This window comes from Pezoporus occidentalis, unplaced genomic scaffold (genome assembly GCF_034315485.1).
Source record: "Pezoporus occidentalis ecotype Australia unplaced genomic scaffold, CSIRO_AGI_Poc_V1 ctg141, whole genome shotgun sequence".
Taxonomy (NCBI): Eukaryota; Metazoa; Chordata; class Aves; order Psittaciformes; family Psittacidae; genus Pezoporus; species Pezoporus occidentalis.
In genome coordinates, this window is record NW_026913220.1 from 255933 (window position 1) to 269503 (window position 13571).

The 13571-nt window shown below is 39.4% G+C and overlaps 1 long non-coding RNA gene across 1 annotated transcript; it reads right to left on the minus strand.

Annotated features, from left to right (window-relative positions):
* Positions 1 to 993: 993 nt before the first annotated feature.
* On the minus strand, positions 994 to 12357 carry LOC134159156 (uncharacterized). The gene is made up of 3 exons (XR_009963054.1): positions 12221 to 12357; positions 9524 to 9700; positions 994 to 1450 (listed from the first exon to the last, which is right to left on the minus strand). It is a non-coding gene; the product is annotated as an uncharacterized LOC134159156 (long non-coding RNA).
* Positions 12358 to 13571: the final 1214 nt, after the last annotated feature.

Below are 13571 nucleotides of genomic sequence, written 5' to 3' on the forward strand. Positions count from 1 at the left end.
ACTGCTGAGAGAAGTACAATGCTGAGTAAGTAGGGAGCCTGAACACTATTAGTTCTAACTTCTACAAAGAGATTTTGTTGAACTGGCAATTGGCACAAGGAATTCTCTGCTGCATTTCCAGATATGGGCTTAGTTTCCCCAAGGCTGTTTTCCATGCATTCATGTTTTAAACCGTATAAACTATGACTTCCTGAAAATAAAAATAGCTTTGTTAAACTTAGACTTATAATAAACTACGTCAGATTGCATGAGGCAGGAAAAGTATTTCTTGCATATCAAAAGTTTCTGGGTAGTAACAAGACATTTTTAGCCTTAAAACATGTAACATCCTGAGCCTCTTCTCATGTTCAGCAGTTTAATTCTGAATGGAATGAATGTTACTTTTCTCCACAGTCAACTTCCTTCTCCACTGATGCTTTTAACAACAATAAAATCCTAAACCCCATATCTGAAGTCTTCTCTCAGACAGAGAAGTGAAACAATGCACAGCAGTATCTGCATTTCATGTTTTCTTCTCTGTGCACAGCAGGACTTCGGTCTACATGGAACTTTGTGAACAGTCTCACTGAAGGCAATCTGACTGTTGCCATATGAGGGGATAAAGAAAAATTTCTTTTTTTTGTTGCAAGGGAGATTGTCATTCTGGAGATATCCACAGGTCACATGTTTGGTGAAACTGCAGCTCTGGAGGTTGACTGCCAAGTCATGTAGGCAGGGTTTAACTGCTGGGCTACAGAACAGGCGTGAGGACAAGCAGCAGAAGGTAGAGCAATGTGACAGCCAGTGTCAGATATGAGTAGCTTTGAATTTACAAACATGCTAAATGAATAAGACAATTTGTCTGTGTGAAGTTTGACACTTGAGAGTGTGAGGGCCTAAAGCCTTAATAATGTATTAGATTTATGGCAATTATATTTTCAGGTGAAAAAAAAAAAAAAGAAAAAGAAAAAAAATGGGAAAAAAAAAAAAGAGGAAAGCTAAAGCCCACAGAAGTCTCCTGAGATCCCAATGGAAGCAACATGCTATACCATCTTGCCGAGTTTATTTGTAGGCCTGAATGCTTGGCGTTCATTTTGCCTGTCCACCACAACATGTGTTTTAAACAAGGTAGAGAATGTAGGTTTTGTTCCCTTTTTATGGCTAAAAAGGACCCCTTGCATCATCAAAGAATGGACGTTCGTTCAGTTCAGACCAGTCAAAAGCATAACCTAAGGAGATTTTTTCCTTGCTGGAAGAGGATGCTGAAGAAGAGTTCCCTTCTCCCACGGGTACTTTTATTCATCTCTGTCAGTAGCAACCTTCCTTTCACTTCTGCATTGCTTCAGGAGGTCTGTAACTGCTTATGATTTCAAATCCTCTTCATTAACAGCAGAGTGAAGAGGCAACTGGGAAAGATGTGTAGAGAAGCAGTAGCTAAGAACACAGCTTTCTGAAGCACCTTGCTGCTAGCCTGAGGAGAAATTATAGAGCTAAGTACAACATTTTCTGCAATAGTTGTTTTCTCTGGGGTAATGGAAGCATGAAATGAGAGAATGTCAGCTTGTGGAATTAGCAGCTTTGCAGTATTAGCATCTTGCAGCCATATAAAGACTCTGGAGTTGCTTCAGTTGTTTCTCTACAGATAGCACCATTGGCAATGACTCAAGAATACAAAATGAATTACAGCAGAACCACTGATACAAAAGGGAATAAAGAAAATCAACTGGGATGTTTTTTAATGAATTATTTACCCTGTTACAGGTAGTTTTCAAAAGTTATTTTTACAATTAGTTTATATTTGTACACTGTTGTTTGCAAATCTGCTCTTGCTAGTGTGCACCAGTGACTCTGTAAGGTACTTCTCCATTTTTATGCCCTCACAGGAGTTTACAATTACTGGAGCCCCAGATTCTTTGTAGAGAATACAAGTACAGCAATCAGACAGTCCTTGAATGGCCAGGGTCAGACAGTCTAATTTTTTAACAATATGGGAGTGAAAACATTCTGTGCCTGGCTGTTCAATTTACATCTTTTGCTGTGCATCAGTGAATTCAAACGGCCTAAGCTAATTTTAGGGCACTTCTACATTTTGAGATCCCTGCGTCACAGTAGGTTCTTCTGACTCTTAAACAAGTATATATGAATGCAGTTTTCTTTTCTGTATTGCCAAATGAGGATCCAGCAGTTATCTTTGTGAAACAAGTAAACCAGGAAATAAATAAATACCGTATGTGCAGGTGAGATTGTATAATGTCCCAGGTACAGGTAAGCCTGAATTCTAAAACAGAAGTCACTTTCAAACTTTGATGACAAAGTTACATACATAATCCACACTTAGGCATTATAATAGGGTACACAGCATGTCAGGGCTGCTTAGAAGAGACAGAAAGGCTAACACACTCTGAACAAGTTTTGTCCATGGGTTGCTACAGTCTGCTGCATGATGTGCTTACTCTAAATATGAAATAGTTCAGAAAGACAGCAAGTAGCATGGTGCAATAGCAGCAGTGCAGTAGAACAAAGCTCACAGTGCAGAGGACTCAGTGTCTACACATTTTGGAGGTTTTGGAAGACAAATGCATGTGTGAACTAACTGGAAATTTGTGAATTCTCAGTACTTTAAGGGAAAAATTATTATAAGCAAAAGAGACAATTTGAAAAAGAAAATGCTGGAAAATATGCATATGGCCAATTTCTTATTTTCCCCTTGGATTATAGTTCTTCATGAACTAAGCACCAACAAAGGCACTTTTTCAGTATCAAATGGGGTTGAAACAGACCATCTTAATAAAAACCTGGATCTTTGCATGGGTAGCCTGGAACTGTCAAGAGTGGTACCAAGGCCACCCAGCTGGTCATTTAACCATCCTCACTTTCTCCTTCATGATTGTTTCTTAATTTTACTTGCTCCATCTTGTTCCTTATCTTGACTGTGAGCTCCTCAAGGCAGGATCTATTTCTAAATATGTGAGAATTTTCCTGGTTTGGTTTTAAATATGACATAGTGGGGCTTTTGGGTACTGGCCTAAGGCAAACAGGAAACAACAGCAAAACTAACAGTAATCATACTTAATAAACCTGAGTTTCCATTGCATTCTCAGCCTGTTTTCCTGCTCCCTGTTTTCAAAGCAGTTGACCACCTTGGGAACTGAATGAAACTTAGCTGTTCCCTGCTTCCGTACATTCTGTTCATGGTTCTTGTAAAAACCGTATATGCAGTAGTCATATATATGGATGTACTCCAAACGGACAGAAAAGCCACAGAAATTGGTATCTAATTCAGGCATATACACATCACTAGTTGTAAAATTTTAACTGAAATTTGACAGTTTCGAGATTTTCTAACATTAATATGGGACAAATAGGCTGTGTCTTCACTGTGGGGTAAGCGTGCTTTGTGACACCAACATGCTGAATATAGGACCTGCTGAAGCACCCTACAAGTACCCAGTGGGCTGCTAATCCCAGTTAGCTCTGTATAACAAGCAAGGTATAGCCAGGAACAAGAAGCAGGTATAGTGGCTGTATTCCAGGTCTATCCTGGCATACGTGTGCACTCCTAGATTGAGATACTGGAAAGAAAGTCATGACCCATTTAATATACAGTGAAATACATGTAATTGATGGTGGCAAGTAAACATGAAATTCTTAGCAAAGCTGAGGCACTTTCTGAAAAAGCATATCGCCTGTTGGGTTATAAATTTGAGTGTGTGAAGGACTGTTTGATACAGAGGGAGTTTTGGGAAGGGACAGAGAGAGAGAGGCACGGAAGAAAGGATGGATTTTTAGCTTTGAGAACAGGGTGATGGTTTTGGTTTGTGTATGTGTTCTTTTTAAGTTTCATTTGAGAGAAGTAGTGGTAGGAAATTTGTAAAGGAGGACCAGAGCAATTGTTCTGTTCCCACAGATTGCCTGGGCATAATGAATGGAACATGAGCCCCATGTTTCTAATTTGATACTTTGAAAGTCACTCTCTTTTTGCCCAAGGCAGACATCTATCCTCCTGTTAAAGTTCCTCTGAAATTAACTTTAATCCAGCTTCCACTGAAGTCTGTGGGAATTTTTAAATTGATTTCACTGGGAATAGAAAAAGGCCTCTAGGATACAACCTTGCATTACTTTTTGGTTTTGGGGTTGTTTTTGGGGTGTTGGTGGGGTTTTTCTTGTTTGTTTGGTTTTGGTTTTTTTTTTGGTGGGGGGAGGGGGTTGGTTTTTTTTTGACGGATTATGTCATCATAAGTACCTCTTCATTCTTGAGGAAGTACTTGAGAAATGCCACATTCTTGAGGAAGTGGATGGGAGATAGGTAAAGAGTTTCACTTTCCAGGAAATCTCTCATCTTTTTCCAAATCTAGAATGGCTTGGAGAAAAAAACTGGAAGGCCAGTCTGTCCTATGGCTAAAATGAGTTAGTACATTTTTTGTTCAAACCCCCATTGACATATGCTACACATTGAATCCAGCCTGCCACTACAAATATCTTGTAAAGTATCCTACAAAACCAATATACAAATGTTTGTAGGAGGCTACCGAAAGTTTTTTTATTCCTGAGTGGTGGGAATTTGCTGGTGCAATATTACAGGAAAAGCTCTGACAGCTATGTGGAACAGGTTAGAGCTACATTGGTTGCCAGCAGCATATCTTCACTGTTGTTCACACTTGTTCTCAACATCACTGATGTTGCACTAGCTTTGTCAATGCACAGGTTAAAAAATACCTTTAAAGAATAGCTGGAGCAGATTTAAATGCTTTTTAAACATGATCCCACATTGCAGTGGTAAATTGTGATAGCTATTTTTCGGCAAGATTTTGGGTTAAGCCCAGATCTTGCTGTCAATGCTTGAAGTGCCTTAGGGACAGGGTCTCAAAATAGAACTACTATATATAACCAGATGGTGACAAAACTGTAAACATTTGGGGGAGTTGTGAAGCAGAATATTGTTCCCAGTCCTCCTCACACTGAAGCAATTCACTTGGTTTTGGTGTACTATAGACCTTCTTCTACCAAATAAAACTACCAAAATAAAGTCCACAACAACAGACTGTGTGGTACACTTACATTACTCCCCGTTTTGAATTCCTTAGGACAATGCAGTGTGTTAACAACCATGTCATCTCAGCTGGCTTTGGTTTTGTCACAGGGTAGGCTGCACATGGCCTCAGTGAAACAAGTGGTGATTAACCTGCTTCCAAATTTGTATTTGGACCAACAGGACTAAAAATACAGAAACCAAAAGGGAAGCAATCACGTGGTGGACACAAAGCAGCAAAGTACATACTGACTTTATAAAATTATACATCCTTATAGCCTCCAGGGCACAGCCCTATTTAGGCATCTTTGCCATGTACAGCTTGGCTGTGGGTTGTTTGAGGAAAAGACCATTTACAGTTTCAGTGAAGTATTTAGCATAGAAATCCTTGGAATGTTTTCTTAAATATATAAATGGGCAGGACATTTTATATAGTTGTTCCCTGCTGCTATCCTCCACATTTTCACTACAACTTTTTTTACTTTTAATGTATGCACACTGTAATCAGTCTCTTTGTCAGGGATTTTTGAAGTGGAAAAAAATTCATCAACATCTTGAGTGGACAATTTTTTGGATATTAGAAAGTAACAATTATATTATTTAGCAACGGGTAGGTAGCTTGCCAAAATCCTGTACTTGTTAGCATACTTGTTTTGCTTATGCATAGTATCTACACTAGTGTGCTTTGTTTACAGAATGAACTGTTCTGGAATGAATAGTTAAAATCTACTCAGGTGCAGTGAAAGCCCTATTGCTTTTTAATAAGAGATGTGCTGAAGTTGTTGTAAATTTCAATAGGAGTTCAATATCTGGAGCACCTCCAAGATCTGGCTCCTAATTTGGAACCTGAATTACATTTAGTATTCATTTAAAACCCATCTCATTTTTAAGTGTGTCTACTCAGTTTTATTATGCAGTGCCTGTTTTTTCTTTGCAATTACTCAGAATTGATGAAACTCTACTAAAATTGCAGTGCAGGAGTACGCCAATTGGCAGCAGCTGAATGCTTCCATTTACAGGGGAAATCAGGTGTGCATTCCTGCAATTTCTCACAGAAAGCTACTTGTATAAATTAATGTGTTTTTTTTTATTACTTTCACCTCAAATATTTTCTTTAAGCAGTTCCATAACATGATGGAGGTAAGACTTAGGTACAAGTTTTGAATTCTGAATGGCCCAAGATTTCTCTAAATGTTGGCAAGGGAAGATGTTTCTCTGCAGTGCAATTTCCTCCTGCTGTGCTGCTGTGACGGGCCCACAAAAGAGGAGGTTCCGGGAACATGAAATACAACACAGACAATAAAACTTAGTTAAAACTACTTTAAGTGCCATTCAAAGTGTTGATTGTCATAATGAAGACCATCTAAGGTCTTGTCTTACTGGATGGAAGCCTGATACAAATGCCACTGCAGTGAGAAGGAGCCTTTAGCCATCTCATGGTCATTACACCACTACCAACCTACTGCACTGCTCCTGCTGCTGGCTGACAGGTAAAACCCTGAAAGTATGGCAGCTACTTCAACTGAGGGCTAATACCTCCAAAACCCACTTCTGACACTTCTCAGAAAGACATACTTGATAATATTTGTTTGTAACTTACCAATTAATTCATAGAGGTGAACTATTTAATTGTTTTTTGGCAGTAAAACTTCTAAGGTCTTATATCCTCTTGCTGTAGAAATACGTATTCCTTACTTTTGCCTGTGGATGCAGTAAGATTGTATTTAATTCAGGTTAGACATCCTAATGCTCTGATATGTTAGACAGCAGTGTTGCTAAGGAGAGCCCAACATTTAGATCTGAGGAAAGCTTACCATGTTTTGCATAGTTTCATGAGGAAAGGAAATAAATTAAGATTGGACTAGTAAAGGGAAAGAAAATGGTTGATTAAATGTTGTTTTCTCAATTTCATACCACAGGGGAGAAAAGTCAGTCACTCAAGACAGAGAGGAAATATAGATTCAGAGAATATTTGGATTTACAGTGCAATTATCTGGCAAAACTTATTGCCACCATATATTGCTAAAGACATAAAGCTGCTAAAAAAAGGACTGTGGCTGCCTGTGGCAGATACGATTTTCATCATGTCAACTGAGCAATTGAACAGTCCCATTTTCAAGGCAAATCTCCCACATACATAAACGTGAAAAACTGAGATTTCTCAGTTTTGTGCTAGTTTCTTCTTTTTTGTCTGAGTAAGGGTTTTCTTACCTTAGTTCAGGTTGTGCATGGTGTGTATATTTGTGTGTTTGTCATAAAAAGGTAAAGTCCCAGCTTTTTAAGTCTTTACAAGGTTCATTACGAGAGGTATCCCAAGTGATAAGAGAAATCCTACCAGATGGAAAACTACAGTATGCTATTTCCCTTCATTAAATTGTGAAGAAAACACAGAGTACAGAATTTGTGAACATCTCCACTTCAAGAAAAACTTTTTACAAGACACTAGGGAAGCCAATCAATAGAAACCCTAAGATACTAGAATTTATGGCTTCTAGCATTCATGGAACTTCATGCTGTTCTGTCCCGTTAAGTGAATCTTACTCATATTTTGATCTATACACACATTTTTGTCCTTTTCTTTTATATTTTTGGTACAGATTGGGATTTCACTTCCTTTTTGCAAATCTGAGACTAGCATTCAGAATAGATCTTGTCATCCATTTACATTTCAGGAAAACATTCTCCTACCAAACACTATGGGTAACATCCACATGACTTGTACCCCATTGTCAATCACAGTATCACAGTATCACAGTATGCTAGAGATTGGAAGGGACCTCGAAAGATCATCTAGTCCAATCCCCCTGCCGGAGCAGGAACACCTAGATAATGTTACACAGGAATGTGTCCAGGTGGGTTTTGAATGTCTCCAGAGAAGGAGACTCCACAACCTCCCTGGGCAGCCTGTTCCAGTGTTCTGTCACCCTCACTGAGAAGAAGTTTCTTCTCAAGTTTAAGTGGAACCTCTTGTGTTCCAGTTTGTACCCATTACCCCTTGTCCTATCATTGTTCGCCACTGAGTAGAGCCTGGCTCCATCCTCGTGACACTCCTTTATATATTTATAGACGCTTATAAGGTCACCCCTCAGTCTCCTCTTCTCCAAACTATAGAGACCCAGCTCCCTCAGTCTTTCCTCATAAGGGAGATGCTCCACTCCCTTAATCATCTTTGTTGCCCTGCGCTGGACAATTCAATATTCACTACATGAGTAAGCATGCTCAACTGAGGAATAAAAAGGCAGGTGTTTGGCCTCAGCCATGTGCAGACACCCCCGCTCTGTTTTGGGCAACTCTGTCTGGCAGTGCAGCTGGACATGCAAAATTGCACCTTCCCCCAGAATGAATCAGTGAGGCTGATGGCCTGGTGATAAAAAAATCCCCCCAGCTGTGTAACTGCACATACACATTTTCTGTGGTGTGGATAGCATTTGAGTTGATTTTTAGATGCACCTTGATATATATTGTGCCTCTGGCTTGACCTGAGAGCTTTCTGAAATTCTCACAACCCTGCCAGCAGTTAGTGGGATTCCTGGTCTAGGAAAAGTTCAGCACGTGTTTCCTAGCACATCACCTAGTTCTGTTGTGAGCCCCACCTCTTCTGACTCCTACTATGGACATGAAATAAATACCCGTACTTAATGATAATACCTTCTGAAATCCCAATTGCAAGTTCAAAGAGCATATGCTTCAGGGCATACAGTCACTGTCCAGACAATGAGGGTGGTTGTTTTTTTCTCATGAATACAAATATCCTGTTCAAAACAAATGCCATCAATCTTTGGTGGCCTTGGACTGAAAGCAATTCCAAATTAATCTAGCAGGTTGGCAAGAGAACAAAAATGCCAACAATATATGAGTTAATGCAACTTACTGCCAGTTATATAAACAAGGAAGGCATCATAATGGAGTCACTGATGGCACAGCCAAAAACTGCCTGAAGCAGGCTTTTAGTACTACATATCCATCAGCTAAGTAAGATTCTGTTCACTTGCTTAAAATTAAATAACAAAATAAAACTGGCTACCATAAACACTGTACAGTGTTGGGAGGGAAAAAAAAAAAAAAAAAAAGAAGTCAATGGAAAAAATACACTGAAATTTATAAGGTGGAACTGAATATGAAAGTTCATGGTAAAAAGGAAAAAGACCCAGACACACAAAGCACTGTGTTAGGAAGCTGAGCATACAAGGTAAAAAACTGGCCTCACTGAAGATAGTGGCATGTGTTCCATTAAGTCACTGAAGTTCTACGGTCAGCATTGAATTGGGGTACATCCCTGTGTTTAAGAACCAGTGAACATTTCATGGAGAGGACAGAATTTACCACAGAACTGCAAAATGCCCTTAATACTGGATACATCATCTTATTGTATTTATTAGAAGTCAGAAATGGAATTATTCTGACTTTCAGGAATTCTAGATTCCTTTTCAGCTTCCTTTGAGGGGAGGGAGAAGAGAGAGAAATGGGTTTGAACAGCTTAAAGTAAGAAAAAGCAATGGGGATTTATATTGTTACCAGATGAAGAGTTGCCATCTTGTCACCATTACATAGTTAAATTGAGCTGGTTCTGCAGCAGGGACTCGCAGGTTAGCAGCAGTGAGAATCTGAGTCCATCAGGTTTGCAGTTCAAAACAGGGCTGTTGCAGTTTCATTCAAAAACCAGTGAGTGTAAATGTTCAATGGAAGTAGCAACTAACAAAAAGAAAAAAAGGAAAGAAAGAAAAAGAAGAAGAAAATTGTCTTAAAGAATAAAAACAAAGGAGCAGTGTTGGCTTTCAAAATGCTGGTTGGATGCTAGGAATTATGACCCTAAATGGTACAGAGACTTAGTAAGTCACTTAGGTGCAGCTCCTGTTGACTTCAGAGGACTTTTTCACAGATGAATAAAAGCTTCCTAGGAAAATATTTGAACCTAGCCAGCAGTGTTAATAAGTCTGTAAAACCTCTGTGCCATTAGCAAGGCACCTAGCTATACTAACAGCAATGGCGAGAAAAACTAACACATCACAGATGATTCCAGGGGGTTTCCCTCCATTCTTAGACCACTCTACCCAGTTTCATAGTAGCATGTTACAAAGCTTGTAAAATACAAAGCCTGCTTTTTACAGTGTCTCATGGAATGCCCTTGATCACTGGTAAAACCAATAAAACTGTATTTTCATAAATAGGAAAACAGAGTTAATCCATACAGCTTCTGAAATAATAATGAACTTTGAAAGTGTAGAATTATTTATTATTTGTATCACAATAGCAAGTAGAGAAGCTAAACAAATTGGGACTTGCTTAATACCAGGCAATGTGTAAACATAGCACAACAACAGAAATATGCAACCTAAATAGACCAGACAGCCAGAGGGTGAGAGAGGAGGAAGAGATGCATGTTGAATAATTATGACTTTCAAAAGCCATGTATGTGTGCAGAATGAAAACTAGGGGAAGCTACAGAAAATATGTTAGAAACCTAATTACCAGACCTGGTTCCTCCAAATGTAAAAACCATTATTATATTGTGGGGGTTACATTTCTGTCAGAAAAAAAGAACAATGAATGAAGTTATCATACAGAGATTTCATTGCAGGCTCATAATGAAGCAATTATATCACTGCAGCTATTTAGCAAAGTTCCTTTCAGACAGAAACAGTACTATTACCTGAGAAAATCTCAGGATTTTCACTTGGTGAGCTTTTGTTCAAGAATCTTTTTACTATGTAGAAAAGCTCTGAGCTACTTTGCCAAGTTCAGGTCTTTACATGTTGAGTGAGAAGTGACTGAGTCAAGAGGACACACGTTCTTTTCCATTCTCTCCACACTTTCTTGATGAGTGGTAGATCTGCCTCACGCTATTTGGTGAAAGAGCACTTCAGCTTGTGTTTCAGGTCTCTGGATCTAATTCATGGTACTACATATGGTATGTATGAAGTCATAAAGGAGCAGGCATGGTGCATCTACTTCCACATGGGACAGGTGGCAGTCCAAAACACATGCAAATTCAGAGTTTGCTGGGACTTCTAGGTGAAACTTCTGCCTCTCCTGGAAAAAGCAAGTCTTTTTTCTTACCTGACCTGTTCACAGGGAAGAACCATTTAGAGAAAACACTGGGAGGTGGGTATCCCCAGTAGCTTCCTTTTTTAGCAGAAAAGAAAACAACAAACTAGCCTTTCTTCTCGACTGCCACCACCCTCTCTCACTGGGTTATGACTGGACTCACTTTCAGTGTTGGTCATGAACAGACCCTTGCAATCCACTGAATGAGCAGAGTGTAAAATGTTGCATCCTGTTAGCTGAGCCACATTAACAGACCATAATCCTGGTTCCTCACTTGTGGCAACTGCAAAACAAAGCACATTTGCCTAGGCCGCCACCATGCAGGTGCACAGTTGCCACATGTAAGGAACGCAGGTATGGTCGGCTAAGGCACTTTGGTGAACAGGTACCTTAACCATTTGCAATGGCTGGTCCACACCTTCACTGGCTTGTATCTGGCTACACTAGAACTAGAGGAATCCCTTGGTGTTTATGACTGTTATACCCACACACTGCTATTTAGTCACGACAAACATGTTCATTTAATTATTAACTTTTAAAAGGGAACAATATGTTATGAAATTTGGAATTGTAAAGTAATATTTCTCTTTTAAAAAGCAATTTTTTTTTTTTTTCCCACAGACACCATCAAAGCCAGTAATGCTGAGTTTCTATTTGTTGTGTTTGGTACACTATCTAGCAAGCAGTCTGGCCCACAGAGTGAGAAGAATGTCATTTATCATCAAAGGTTCATAGAAATATTGAGGTATTTCTGCCTGACCATTTTTTTCATGCTTCAGCATGAAGCCCTGAGGACAGCAGGAGAGGAGAAAGTTTTAGAAAGATAAAATTCTTGCCTAACTTTGGATATGGAAGAAGTAATTAGTAAAAGTAGTTAGTAATAAGGGCAAGACTGTGTCACTGGGGAAAGAAATCAAGAGAATGGTCACTATTTAGTCAGAAGGAGACACTTGGAAAGCTGTAAAGATAATGTGACTGCGCTTTTGAGGAACTAGCTGTAGAAAGCAGAGCACAAATTGTTGGTCAGAGCACACTTGTCCAACTGAGTTCAATCTACTGAAGGCTTAATTGAGTTTATTTGCAAGCATGGCTGGCTCTGTACACAGTTTGTTCTCACACACAAAGTGATTAGTACATTGTTGGTAACTATGGTAGCTGAATACGTACCATTGCTGCCAGAAACAGCCTGGCACATGACTGTCCTCTGACAAGTATTTGGCACACACTTTCGCAGGGTTGATGAATCTCCTGACTCTGCTGCTGGACATGCTTTGGAGAGGCTGGCTTCTGAAAGGCTTATGCTAATGGCCAACACAATGTGCCTCTGGGCACTCTAGCATCTGTTTGAGACACGTGGCAGGGCAGATGCCTGAAACTCTGAAGATGTACCAGAACCATCTAACAGAGATGACTATGGATGCATGACTTGATGTATCTTTGTTCCTTGAGGGGAATTGCTATGGGAAACAGTTCAAACTTTGTGTTACCACAGGGTCTGATGAAAATGCCACAAATCCTTAGAATACAGTGGTACTCCTAATGTGGACAGTCCTCTGCGGGAATCACTAATGTGTTAGCATCTTTGGCCTAAGATTCCTGCAATGTTCCTGTGATTCACCTGCTCCCAAGTGAAATTTGGCCAATAAAAGGCAGAAGTTCTTACTTACACTGCATGTCTAAAATACACAATACTGAAGCAACATATTAGATGGTGTTCACTTCTTGGTCTGCATACTTCCCAAACTGGGATAATATTTCTGCAGAAGTTTTATGTGTAAATATGCTACTTGAATAATTTCCATTTATCTACACATTTTTTTCCTCCACAACAGAATTTCTTTTCTGCTCAACAGAATTTCTGTTAGCGTATCTTCCTCAACATTATTTTGATCCTTCTCCCAAGAATTCTTCAGGAATGGAGTTCTGAGACACAGAGCTTGAAACAGAAAATTAACTTCTTGTTAGCTGGATTGGCTCTGCACCCAAACTCTGGATTAGGATTCTGGTTTTACCACATATTATATGTATGACCTGAGGCAAGCTATACTGCTTCTTTATACTGCAATTTCTGAAAGTGGGAATGATAATACTTTCTCTACATCATAGGATTCTTGAGAAGTAAAGTCCATTGACAATAATGAGAAGCTTAGGCAAAATGGAAGCAACCATTGCAGCTGTTCTTTGCACTCATCAGATAAGAGTGTTTGTCATCTAAACTTGGGCTGGAACTTGTTTTCAGTGCCGCTGCCCATGCAAGGGGAGATCAGTGGCTGGGAATGTTTGATGCAGCCAGCGCTTGCACTCTGTCCTTCTGGAGGTCAATTAGACGTAACCACATCTGGTACCTCATTGGCACAAATACAGACCTCTGGGAAAAATGTCCAAAACTGTTAAAAAAAAATACATATATATAGTCTGGAAAAACAATAAAAAACAATCATGTCAGTTGATGCAGGTCTTATTAATGACAAGAAACCTGTATGGCTAGTAATAAATGTCAGGAATTCACACAGACTAA